This window comes from Suncus etruscus, chromosome 4 (assembly GCF_024139225.1).
Source record: "Suncus etruscus isolate mSunEtr1 chromosome 4, mSunEtr1.pri.cur, whole genome shotgun sequence".
NCBI lineage: Eukaryota > Metazoa > Chordata > Mammalia > Eulipotyphla > Soricidae > Suncus > Suncus etruscus.
Genome location: NC_064851.1, coordinates 17,045,914 through 17,059,107, shown reverse-complemented (window position 1 = coordinate 17,059,107; position 13,194 = coordinate 17,045,914).

Here is a 13,194-nt window from a genome sequence, read left to right as displayed (position 1 = left end):
GGAATAAGCACTACCACTTGCTTTCTGAACATAAAAAAACAGAAACCTGTGAGACTTGTTTTTTTTTTGGGGGGGGGCGGGGTTGGTACCTGTGAGACTTGTGTTGTGACTATTCCTACCAGAAATCAGCTCTGCAGGCCACCACCACAAGGCCCACATTACTGATGCCCAGTAACTACATGAAACCTGGAACCTAGGAGATGTTGCAGAAGAAATGGAGGAAGAGATTATGTGGGGTTTTTTGGGTTGTTTATTTGTTTGTTTGTTTTGAGGGTACTCATAAGCAGTGCTCAGGAAGTCTAGGAACCATTCTGGTGATAACTTGGACCTGACAGTTCAGTGTTCAGGCCAAGGTGACCTGGTGCTGCTTGGATCCAGGAATGCTTAAGAGCTTCTAGTGCTACTTCCAATGGTCTGAGAGGAGTCAGATAGTTCCATGATCCACCTCAAACCCCTGAGCCCTGGGAATTGAACCAAGGACTTCATGTAAAAAATGAACTCAGACCCTGAGGACCTTCTGTTGGCTGAATTACTAAGTACTAAGATACTAAAGTACAGTCCTGGGGGTCACTTCTGGAAGCTTCTGGGCAAAACGTTAGCCAGGCTTTGCAATCCAGGTTTCTGGAGTGATGTCCTTGCTCTCAGTAGAAGGCTGAATTCCTCTCCAGCTTCTTTTCCATACTTGTGCATAACTGAGAAATGCAGGAGAAGGCAGGCTCAGGGCCATGCTGTTTGACTTGGTTTGTTTTAATTTGGGGCTACCCTTAGGACTCATTCCTGGCTTATTTCAGGATTACTCCTGGCTAGCTCAGAGAACTTATTTGTGGTGCTGGGGATCAAACTTTTGTTGGCCAGATACAAGGTGAACACCCTACCCTATAGCTTTGCCCTCAGAGTTTGGGTTTTGGGAAAGAGTAAGTCTGGCTCAGATCCCAGTTCTGAAACCAGAATTCAATCACACTTCTCTTTATGAGCTTGATTTCTCTCATCCATATGAAGATGCTTAGAAGTCCACTGATCCATCAGGCCACAGGGTAATGGGCAACTTAGCATAGTCCTAGGGATGTAGATTGTCAGTAAATGAGACTTCTCTTAATTTAAATCTTCTTTCTCTCTCGATTGACTACTTAACGTGGGGTCAGTCCATATTTTTCAGCTGTTGAATATGCATGCAACTGTAGTTTGGGATGCAAGAGTTATGATCATGGTGAACACTATACTGGGGAGAAAGCTAAGCAGGCTGAGTTCATGCTTACATGGAGAAGTCCTAGGTTCAATTCCCAACATTACCTGGACCCCCAAACTACTAGGAGTTACTCTGGAGCACTGAGACAGGAGTAACACCAGGGCATCTGTGGGCATACATACCCCCTCCTTAAAGCAAAACCAAAGTATTGGTTACAACCTCTAGATCTGAAAAAATGACCTAGGTTCAAATTTCAGTGAATTAGCTATGCAATTTGGGGGCAAAACATTTAAGTACAAGAAGTAAGGTACTTATGCCTGCAAAGGGACACTGGTGGTAGGACTGGTATTTGAACATTTAATGCCTGAAAATTGTGTTGTAAACAGCTTGGTAAATCACAGTGTCATACAAAAGAAAAAAAAAATATATATATATTTGGTTTTTGGGTCACACCTGGCAGCACTCAGGGGTTACTCCTGGCTCTATGCTCAGAAACCGTCCCTGGCAGGCACGGGGACCATATGGGATGTCGGGATTTGAACCACTGTCCTTCTGCATGCAAGGCAAACACCCTACCTCCATGCTATCTCTCTGGCTCAACAACAAAAAAATTTTTTTTTGGTTTTTGGGTCACACCTAGCAGCGCTCAGGGTTTACTCCTGGGTATACGCTCAGCAATAACTCCTGGCATGCTTGGGGCACCATATGGGATGCCGGGATTTGAACCACCATCCTTCTGCATGCAAGGCAAACACCCTGTCTCCATGCTATATCTCCGGCCCCAACAAAAAATATTTTAAAGAAATTTATAAAAAGAAAAAAACACACACAGGGCTAACAGGAGTACAGTAGGGAAGGCCCTTGCTTTGTAGAAAGCTGACCCAGGTTTAATATCTAGCATCCCAGATGGTTCCCTGAGTCAGTCGTGATCCCTGAAGGCAGAGCCAGGAATAAACCCTGAGCACTGCCACGTGTGGCCTACCCACCAAGAAAGAGAATCAAATTATAAGCCAGCTTCTATATTTAAGGTATGAAGCACACACACATATATGCAGTGTAATATGTCATATATTATAGGAGTCACATCCCACTTCTGCTGGGGATCAAACTCGGTGTCTCATAAATGTAATTCTGCCAAGTGTCTCCAAGTGACTCTGATACTTGGCCCCAAGGTGAATAAAATATATGCATGGATTCAACTTGGCCATCTCACAGCTGCCCATGCCAGGGTCAACCACAGTGAATTGGAGGTTCATGATGCCATTCCTAAATGCCATCACCCTAACTTTTGACCCGGAACTGAGGGATACCTAGCTGCAGAAAGTTGTCCTGTGATGGGAGGTAGGAAACCCCAGCTCTAGAGTTGGGCCCAAGCTTGGTCTAAAAATCAGTTTGACACTTCCGAGTTGGGCCACTATGTTCCAGGGTCCCACTGTGCAGTAGTGTGGCTCTCACAGGGTTGCCAGGACCCCAGAAGGCAGCAAATATAAGGCACCCCGGTTATGCCCAGGCCCAGAGGAGCTGCTTGATAAATGGCAAGTGTTTTCTAACCTCTTTTGGCATCCTGTGCTCCAGCTCTGGCACTGCTTACCAAGTTCTAAACAGCTGCAGTTGTCGTTTTTGAAAATCCATTCCTTTGGCTGTTTTTCATCCGAGTCTTTCCCAAAGTCTTAAACATGCCCCAATCCAGGATTTCCAAAGACAAAAGGTTCAAGCTAACCTATCTTTGCCATTGCTGGCAAAAATATCTCAGAGGGCCTTGCTCCCCCAGTCATTGAGCTTGACATTCAGTTCCCTCATCACATTCACTCACATCCGACAAGATCAATGAGAAAAACCGGCAGTGATGATCAAAAGTACTGACAAAGGCTCTTGAGGGAACTCTCCCAGCAGGATTTGCACCACACAAAAGTACATGCAGGGGGTATTCCATAAAAGCTCTGCTACTCCTAGGCATCCCTCTTGCCCAGAGACACCAAAAAACAGTTCCCATGGCAACACTACTGCAAATGTTATATATAAATGTGTGTGCACAGCCACAGAGATGCACGGAAATAAACTCTTGGCACCGTTCCCCCCATTTCAAACATGAAATAACCTGCAAGAATTGATTACTGGAAGAAAGAACAAAGAAAGCAATGATCAAACATACTACTGAACTTCAGAAGGGCTGACTCTCCAGAACTTATCCCATTTGAACATGAGTCTGTTTAGTTTCTGGTGCTTGGAATACACTAGATACTCAAGAAATAACTACTGACTGAATGGGAACATGATAGATAAACAGGAGGAGGAGAGGAAGAGAGGGTAACTGCAGCAACCTGAACTGTCTGAGCTAAACGTGTTGGATACATAGAACCCCTTCAAATCACCCCATTTTCCTCCCTCCCTCCCTCTCCCTCCCCTTCCTTCCTTCCTTCCTTCCTTCCTTCCTTCCTTCCTTCCTTCCTTCCTTCCTTCCTTCCTTCCTTCCTTCCTTCCTTCCGGTTTTTGGGTCATACCCGGCGGTGCTCATGGGTTACTCCTGGCTCTGTGCTTAGAAATCACTCCTGGTGGGGCCGGGAAGGTGGCGCTAGAGGTAAGGTGTCTGCCTTGCAAGCGCTAGCATAGGACGGACAGCGGTTCGATCCCCCAGCGTCCCATATGGTCCCCCCAAGCCAGGGGCAATTTCTGAGCGCTTAGCCAGGAGTAACCCCTGAGCATCAAACGGGTGTGGCTCAAAAACCAAAACCAAAACCAAAACCAAAACCAAAAAAAAAAGACCAAGAAATCGCTCCTGTCAAGCACGGGGGACCTCATGGGATGCCAGGATTTGAAACACCATCCATCCTGGATCAGCTGCATGTAAGACAAACGCCCTACTACTGTGCTATCTCTCTGCCCCCCCCCCATTTTCTATTTATTAGAGAAACTGCGGTTCAGAAATGGGAAGGAATTGGGGGGGCCGGAGAGATAACATGGAGGTAGAGCGTTTGCTTTGCATGCAGAAGGACGGTGGTTTGAATCCTGGAGTTTCATACGGTCCCCCAAGCCAGGAGCGATTTCTTTGCATAAAGCCAGGAGTAACCCCTGAGCACTGCCGGGTGTAACCCAAAAATAAAAAAAAACTTATGGAGTCAGGGTTTGGCTCCAAAGACAAGACAAAAACAAAAACAAAAAACCCTGACTCCAGGAGGTTCATTCAATTAGTAATTAATGTATGTGGTCACCTTTCTATTTGAATAATCATAATTTGAGTAATTTTTTTTGGGCCACACCCATTTGACGCTCAGGGGTTACTCCTGGCTATGTGCTCAGAAATCGCCCCTGGCTTGGGGGGACCATATGGGACGCCGGGGGATCGAACCGCGGTCCGTTCCTTGGCTAGCGCTTGTAAGGCAGACACCTTACCTCTAGCGCCACCTTCCCGGCCCCAATTTGAGTAATTTTTTAAGTTGGAAAGTGTCAGCTACTAAGAGACATTATCTTATAATGTGCCACTTTAGATTGGAAAGACAGTAAAGAGTTAAGGCGCTTGCCTTGGGGCCAGAGGGATAGCATGGAGGTAGGGCATTTGCCTTGCATGCAGAAGGACGGTGGTTTGAATCCTGACAATCCATATGGTCCCCCGAGCCTGCCAGGAGTGATTTCTGAGTGGAGAGCCAAGAGTAACCCTTGAGCACTGCTGGGTGTGACCCAAAAACCAAAAAAAATAAAATAAAATAAAAAAATTTAGGGCCTAAGTGATAGCACAGCACAGCAGTAGGACATTTGCCTTGCACACAGCTGACCCCGATGGGCCCGAGTTTGATTCCCAGCATCCCATATGGTCTCCCAAGCCTGCCAGGAGCTATTCTTTTTTTTTTTTTTTTTTTTTTTTTGGGTCACACCTGGCAGTGCCCAGGAGTTACTCCTGGCTCTATGCTCAGAAATCACCCCTGGTAGGCACAGGGGACCATATGGGATGCCGGGGTTTGAACCACCGTCCTTCTGAATGCAAGGCAAACATCTTACCTCTATGCTATCTCTCCAGCCCCAGCCAAGGAGCAATCTCTGAGTGCAGATCCAGGAGTAACTTGAGTGCTGCCAGGTGTGTTCCAACCTCCCCTAAGAAAACCCCCCAAACAAACAAAAAACAAATTTAAAAAAAAAAAAAACATGTTCTGAATCCCTACATAACAGGAAAGGAAAAGAGTCAGGAAAGTGAGGAAAGGAGTCAGGGCCAGATGGAAACAGAAGGGGAAACAGTGACAAGAACTGTTAGTTCCATTCTTGTAGATAAGGGGGAGTTTGGGGGTGCTCAGAGACATGATATAATTCATCCAAATCAGAACTTCAGGGAAGGGGTGAAAACTCCTCTATTTTCAGACTCCCAATCCAGGAATTCTTCAGTTACTGTTTTCTAACAAAAAACGAACTCCACCACCCAACCCCTAGGACAGAGAGAGCTCAAGGAACAGAGTGTGAGCCAGAGGTTCCATCCCAGGTACCACGTGGTCCCCAAGAGTAACCCTTGAGCACTGAGTTGGGAATAGCTCCAGAGTGCTATCTTCTGTGGCCCCCAAGACAAGACAAAAAAACAAACAAAAAACCCTGATCTCTAGGACTACAGAGAGCATGCAGGAAAAAATGTTTTTGCCTTAAATGAAATCAAAGACAATTTGAACTCCAGAACCTCTTGTGATTCCTTGAGCACCACTGGAACTGATCCCTGAGTACTTGAGTTATGCCCCCAAACTAACACAAATCTAGCTTCTGTCAGTTCAAATTAGCTATTTAATTGATCTAGGGAAGGGGACCCCTCAGATTTTCTTTCTCTCTTTTTCTTTTAAATATCTTTACTTACCAACATGATTGTAGATGGGTTTCAAAGAACACCCCCCTTCAAAAGTGCAACATTCCCACCACCAATGTCCCCATCCCCCCCCACCCACACCCCCTGCCTGTATTCGAGACAGGCATTCTACTCTCACTCCCCTGGTGAGATGGACTAACACTAACATTTCCCTTTAGGGTTTTCCGCCCTCTACTGGTCATAACTTTAATCTCGGAAGATACAAGTCTGAAGTCTCCTGCAAGTCTCTCTCTCTCTCTCTTTTTTTTTTTTTTTGGGTCACACCCGGCAGCGCTCAGGGGTTACTCCTGGCTCTATGCTCAGAAATCACTCCTGGCAGGCTCAGGGGACCATATGGAATGCCGGGATTCGAACCACCATATTCTGCATGCAAGGCATAAATGCCCTGCCTCCATGCTCTCTCTCTGGCCCCAAGCTACTACCCTTTAACCAAGTTCCTGCCCTTGCTATCTGAAAGGAAATGAAAATAGTCGCCCTGGTGGCGCTGGAGGTAAGGTGCCTGCCTTACCTGCGCTAGCCTAGGAGACGGACCGCGGTTCGATCCCCCGGCGTCCCATATGGTCCCCCAAGCCAGGAGCGACTTCTGAGCGCATAGCCAGGAGTAACCCCTGAGCGTTTCCGGGTGTGGCCCAAAAACCAAAAAAAAAAAAAAAAAAAAAGAATCCTGGGGGCCGGGAAGGTGGCGCTAGAGGTAAGCTGTCTACCTTGCAAGCGCTAGCGTAGGACCGCGGTTCGATCCCCCGGCGTCCCATATGGTCCCCCCAAGCCAGGGGCGATTTCTGAGAGCATAGCCAGGAGTAACCCCTGAGCGTCAAATGGGTGTGGCCCAAAAACCAAAAAAAAAAAAAAAAAAAAAAAAGAAAATAGTCGCCCTAGATATGCCCTTCTCCCCTCCCCCTTTTCCTGCCTTTTTTTTTTTTTTTTTTGGTTTTTGGGTCACACCTGGCTGCGCTCAGGGGTTACTTCTGGCTCTCTGCTCAGAAATCGCTCCTGGCAGGCTCAGGGGACCATGAGACATTGGGATTCAAACCACTGTTGGTCCTGGGTCGAATGCCTGCAAGGCAAATGCCCTACTGCTGTGCTTTTTTTTTGGGGGGGGGTCACACCCGGCAGGGCTCAAGGTTACTCCTGGCTCTAGGCTCAGAAATCGCTCCTGGCAGAGCCCGAGAGATAGAAAGTACAGCGGTAAGGCATTTGCCTTGCATGCAGAAGGACGGTGGTTCAAATCCTGGCATCCTATATGATCTCCCGAGCCTGCTAGGAGCAATTTCTGAGCATAGAGCCAGGAGTAACCCAAGTGCTGCCGGCTGTGACCCAAAAACCATTTTAAAAAAAAAGAAGAAAAGAAAAAAAAAAAAGAAATCCTCCTGGCAGGCTCAGGGGACCATATAGGATGCCAGGATTCGAAGAACCATCCTGCGTGCAAGGCAAGCACCTCACCTCCAAGCTATCTCTCTAGCCCCTAGTTTTAATTTTCTTATTTTGTTTTTGGTCTACACTCAGAGGTGCTTAGGGTTTACTTCTGCCTCTGTGCTCAGGGATCACTCCTGGTGGTTCTTGGGAGACCATAGGGGTACCAGGAATTGAATATGGGTCAATCTTGTGCAAGGCCAGTGTCTTACCCTCTGTAATCTCTCTCTGGCTCCTTCAGCTTTTTGTTTGTTTGGGGGCTACAGCTGGTGGTGCTTGCAGCTATTTCCAGCTCAGTGCTCAGGGGTGGTTCCCAGGGATGTTCTGTCCTGAGGATGAAGCCCAGGCCTTGATCTTGCAATATCTGAACTGCAGCCCTTTGCGCTACCTCTCTGGGTCCCTGCTTCCTGGTTTGTCTCCCCGTCTCCACCCTCATTCTCATCCATTCTCTGCAGACCTAAGAGAACAACTCGAAGAACTCAAGGACAAAGAGATAGCTTAAAGGGTTGGATCACATGACTTAAGTGTGTGAGGCTCAAAGTTCAATCCAAACCCTGGTACTGCATGGCCAATACTGGTTGTAACTCTGGTGTCCTCTGAGCACCATTTGGTGGCAAAATTCTGGTGGCCCCCGTCGCCACTGTCCCCAGATCACTGAACCCTCAAACCTATACTTGCTACTAAACTTAGTAGGGCCTTAAAATGGTCTTCAGATCCAACAATGCTGGGGAGGACCCCCTGAGAAATAACTTTTAAAGCAGAGCTTATCATGTCACTCTGTTAATTCCTCTGGTATCTTGCCCTCAGAATAAACTGGATGCTATTATTATTTTTCTTTATATTATTTTAAAAGTGGCACTCGACAAAGTTGTTGATGGGTATTCCCCTGATTCAATGTTAATATGTGCCTAAAATACTACTGTGAAAGATATGTAAGCCATTATGATCACAATAAAAATTTTTTTAAAAAAGTGGCATTCAAGGGGCCGGAGAGATAGCATGGAGGTAGGGCATTTGCCTTACCCTATGGTCCCCTATGGTCCCTGAGCCTGCCAGGAGCGATTTCTGAACGTGGAGCCAGGACAATGCTATTAATGGCCACTGCCTGTCTCCTCCCCTCTCCCAGATCTCCAGCCCCACAGGCCCTCATCCAGTTATTCACATATATTTAAGCTTTTAATTAGCCTTATAAATGCTATGCACTGTTTTTTTTTTTGGGGGGGTGTCACACCCAGCATCGCTCAGGGTTTATTCCTGGCTCTATGCTCTGAAATCACTCCTGGAAGGCTCAGGGGACCATATGGGATGCCGGGATTCGAACCAATGACCTTCTGCATGAAAGGCAAACACCTTACCTCCATGCTATCTCTCTGACCCCTGCTGTGCACTTTGTATAGCACAATTTTCCCCGCCCTTCATCTAGTAAGTTTCTGCTTATTCTAGTCTCAGTTCAAATTTTTTTCCAGGGCTGGAGAGATACACAGCTGACCAGGTTTGATTCTGTGTAGTCTCCTGAATCCCACCACGAGTATCCCTGATTGCCAAGCGAAGAGTACAATTGTGGCCAGTTGCCCTCCCCCACAATGCTACTTTCAGGTTCATAGAGATAATGCAATGGAATGTGAAATTTATGCTGGAGGTTGTGTTTGATTCCTGGCACAGCATGGTTCCCCAGAACCACTTGGGAAAGAGGAGTAGTCCTGAGTACCACCAGGTACAACCCAAAAAGTTACTCCCAAAGAGACTGACATCTGACATCCCCCTTCCCCGGTAATTTTGGGCATGAAACCCCAGTCCCCCAGTCCTCAGATATATGAAACATGACCTTTCCCATTGACCCACCTTCTTGGATCCAGAGAGACACACTTTTTTTTTTTTTTTTTTTTTTTTTTTTGGTTTTTGGGCCACACCCTGTGACGCTCAGGGGTTACTCCTGGCTATGCGCTCAGAAGTTGCTCCTGGCTTCTTGGGGGACCATATGGGACGCCGGGGGATCGAACCGCGGTCCGTGCGCAGGCAAGGCAGGCACCTTAGCTCCAGCGCCACCGCCCGGCCCCTAGAGAGACACACTTTTAAATTTTGCTGCACTTTCCAGGTTTGGAACATTCTTCACAATGGCAATTTCTTGTCCAGTGAGTGTCTTTTGTTTTTGATTCATACCTGAAAGTACTTAGCACTGCTCAGGACTTACTCCTGTGCTCAGAAATCACTTCTCATGGTGCTCAGGGCACCATATGGGATGCCAGGAATCAAGTCTGAGTCAGCTGTGTGCAAGTCAAATACTCTACTTGCTGGACTATTGCTCCAGCCCCCAGGTTTTGTGAGAATTGGATTAACTTGTGAGAATTCAATGCATGTAAAAAGTTTATAATAGTGTGTGATATATCCAACTTAATGAATATCTGGGGCCAGAAAGATAGGACAGCAGGTAAGGACTTGCAGGCAGCCAAACCAAGTCCTTACCTGCTGTACTATCTCTCTGCCCTGAGCAGTGCTAGATGTGATCTCCAAACAAACAAAAAAAAAAAAACCCAACAACAACAAATAATAATAATAATAATAATAATAAAAAGGTAGAACAGGGCTGTGGATATGGCTCAAAGAGCTGATTTCAGACTTGGTCTCTAATAATTTCCCCTACTGGGAAAGTTTTTTTCTCTTCTACTTTCCAATAAAGGTTTTGTTTTAGTTTTTTTATTTTTAGGCCCCACCCAGTGGTTCTCAGGGGTGACTCCCAGCTCTGCACGCAGGAATTACTCTGGAAAGTTTTGGGGACCATATGGGATGCCAGGGATCAAACTTAGGTTAGTTGTGTGCAAGGCAAGTGCCCTACATGCTGTGCTATCTCTCTTGCCTCAATAAGCTTTTGTTCTATTTCTTTTTTTTTTTAATTTTATTTAAACACCTTGATTACATACATGATTGTGCTTGGGTTTTTTTTTATATTTTATTTAAACATCTTTTGTTCTATTTCTAAAAAAGGGGCACGGTGGAGAATTGAATTCATATCTGAGAGCAGAATACAGGGGCCAAAGACATATTACAGTGGGTAGGGTGCTTCCCTTACATACAGCTGATCAAGGTTCAATCTCCAGCATCCTATATAGTCCCCAAACCCTCCAGGAGTGATCCCAGAGTGCAGAGCACCAAGCAAGTCCTGAGCACCCCAGATATGGCCAGAAACAAAAATAAACAAAAAAGCAGTTGGGAAGTCAGGGCCTTTGTGGGAGAAAGAAGTCCTCTTGGCTCCCACAGATAGGATGCGTTGAGTGTGTTCAATATTCCTGAGTGGTATGTTTCTATATGTTTATGTACAGTGTTCTTGGGTGGCAGTGTGTATGTGGATGCATATGGTGTTCCTGGGTGGCATGTATGTGTGTGTGGTATCTCTCGGTAGTAGATATAAGTATGCAGTGCTCCTGGGTGATGTGTGCAGTCTCCTGGGTGTCACTTATCTATGTGTGCAGTTTCTGTGGTGGTACATATGTGCGTGTGTGATCTCCTTGGTGGCAAATGTGTGTTGTGTACAGTATCCCTGGGTGCTATGTTTGGTCTCTTGGGTAGAACATGCATGTATATATATTCAGTATCTGGTGGCACATGTGTAGCTTCCTGGGTGATACAAGTATATATATATGTACATGGTCTTTCTGGTGATGTGTATACATGTGATTTCATGTGGTTCATGCCTGTATACATTTGTGCTATCCTGGGTGACACATGTGTGTATATATGTGGTATATGTGCAATATCTGTGGTGGAACAGGTGTGTCTGTGTGTGATCTCCAGGTGGCAGTGAATGTAAGTGATACTCTTGTCCTGAGTAGGTTTTTCTGTCTCATTTCTTGGCCAGCTACGTGGGTCCAGACCCTGATTCCGTCACCACTTCTCTGGGATCTGGAGGGCTCGGTGGTCCAGCTCAAGTCACTGCACTGCACCTACAGGGAGAGCAGGTGGGAGTTCCCCTCGCAGGGGGAACCACATACCTGGAGGCTTGGTTCATCTGCGTGGCTGAGTGCTAAGCACTGCCCAAAGGAAAGGGCCTGTGGATGGGCAGGGCTCTGACTGTCAAGGACCAGAAAAGGAAGGTCAGGTGGGAGGTGAAGCCCCATGGGTTGGGGTGAGTAAAGGGTGCCTGTGCAGGGGGGCAGGATTGTATGGGATGAATAATGAATCTCCTTCATCAACAGCACAGCTGTTGTGGGGGGATGAGTGTAAGTCGTCCAGTTATGAGAGACATGACTTGTGTGAACATTCTGAGGAGCTCCAAGTACATTCCTGTGCCAAACTCTGCCATAGCTGGCTGATACCATGGTTTTCAGCACTGAAGCCTATGGCTCATTTTACAGCTACATAAACGGAATCTTTCCAAAGGTGGCTGTGACTCCGGATATCTGGGAGCAGAGAGAGCAAACCCACCCCCCAGGCTTCTCAGCTTTCCTGCTGGTGGAATGTCTGGGAGGCTCCCCTTGTGAGGTATTACTTGTGGCCCAGCCATCCTGTCACCCTTTGACCTGTTTCTCTAAGCCACAGGGACCTCTGTATGGCAGCTCCTTGACCGGGCGAGTATAAGCTGTCAGAGACAGGACAGGAGGCATCTGTAGAATTGGTGAATGTACTTAATGGGTAGAATTATCTATTATTGTTCCCATGTATACAGTACAGCCATCATCCTTAGTTCCTCCGGAAGTAACCACAAATCAATAAGGTCATACAAGGCCACAATAAGAGTTGATGTCCTTACAAAAAGAGGAAGATCCATGGTCAGAGAGAGTGTCAGTGAGCTGCTCCTATGCTCTGCAAGCAAGAGGCCTGGGTTTGAGTGACTGGGCACCCTACGTTTCCTAGAGAACCACCAGGCATGACCTCCAAGCACAGGGTTGGGAAATAGTCCCCAAGTACTACCAATTGTGGCCCTAAAACAAACCAAAAAATGAGAAATTTGGTTGTAGAGGAAAACACACAGTAGGGCCGGAGTGGTGGTGCAGAGCAGTAAGGCATCTGCCTTGTTGGCACTAGCTTAGGACAAACCGGGGTTCGATTTCCCATAGTCCCATAGGGTCCCTCAAGCCAGGAGCAATTTCTGAGCGTATAGCCAGGAGTAACCTGAGTGTCACCGGGTATGCCCCCCCCCAAAAAAGCACATGGTAGATCACTGTGTGAAGATAAGAGATTGAGGGGTGCTCTGACAAGCTACAGATGGTCAGCCAGAAGCAGGAAATAATTCTAATGTTGACAAGTGCTTTTATAATATTAGGCAACATATTCCTACTATAAGCTGTTGAATCAATGGAATTTTATTATGGCAGCTCTGGGACTGATATTCGCTAATAGGACAGGGAAGCCAAGCCTGTCTGAGCCATCTGACATGAACTGGAGATCAGGAAGAGCTTTCTAGGGGCAGAGCGATAGCACAGTGTTAGTGTGTTTGCTTTGCATATGACCAACCCTGGACAGATTCCGGTTTAATTCCTAGCATCCCATATGGTCCTACGAGCCTGCCAGGAGAGATTTCTGAGTGCAGAGCCAGAAGTAATCCCTGAGCACTGCCAGGTGTGACCCAAAAACCAACAAAAAAGGCTTTCTAGAGGAGGTGATACTAAACTGGAACTGGGCACTGAAGGGCATATAAGAGTTTATGAGGCAGAGAAATCAGGAATGTTCAAGAAATAACGTCTAAAGAGCCCAGGGAGGTTACGAGTGTATACTGTCAGAGGTACTGACATCTGCCATCTGTTCCAAAATAATAAAAACTTATTTTGAC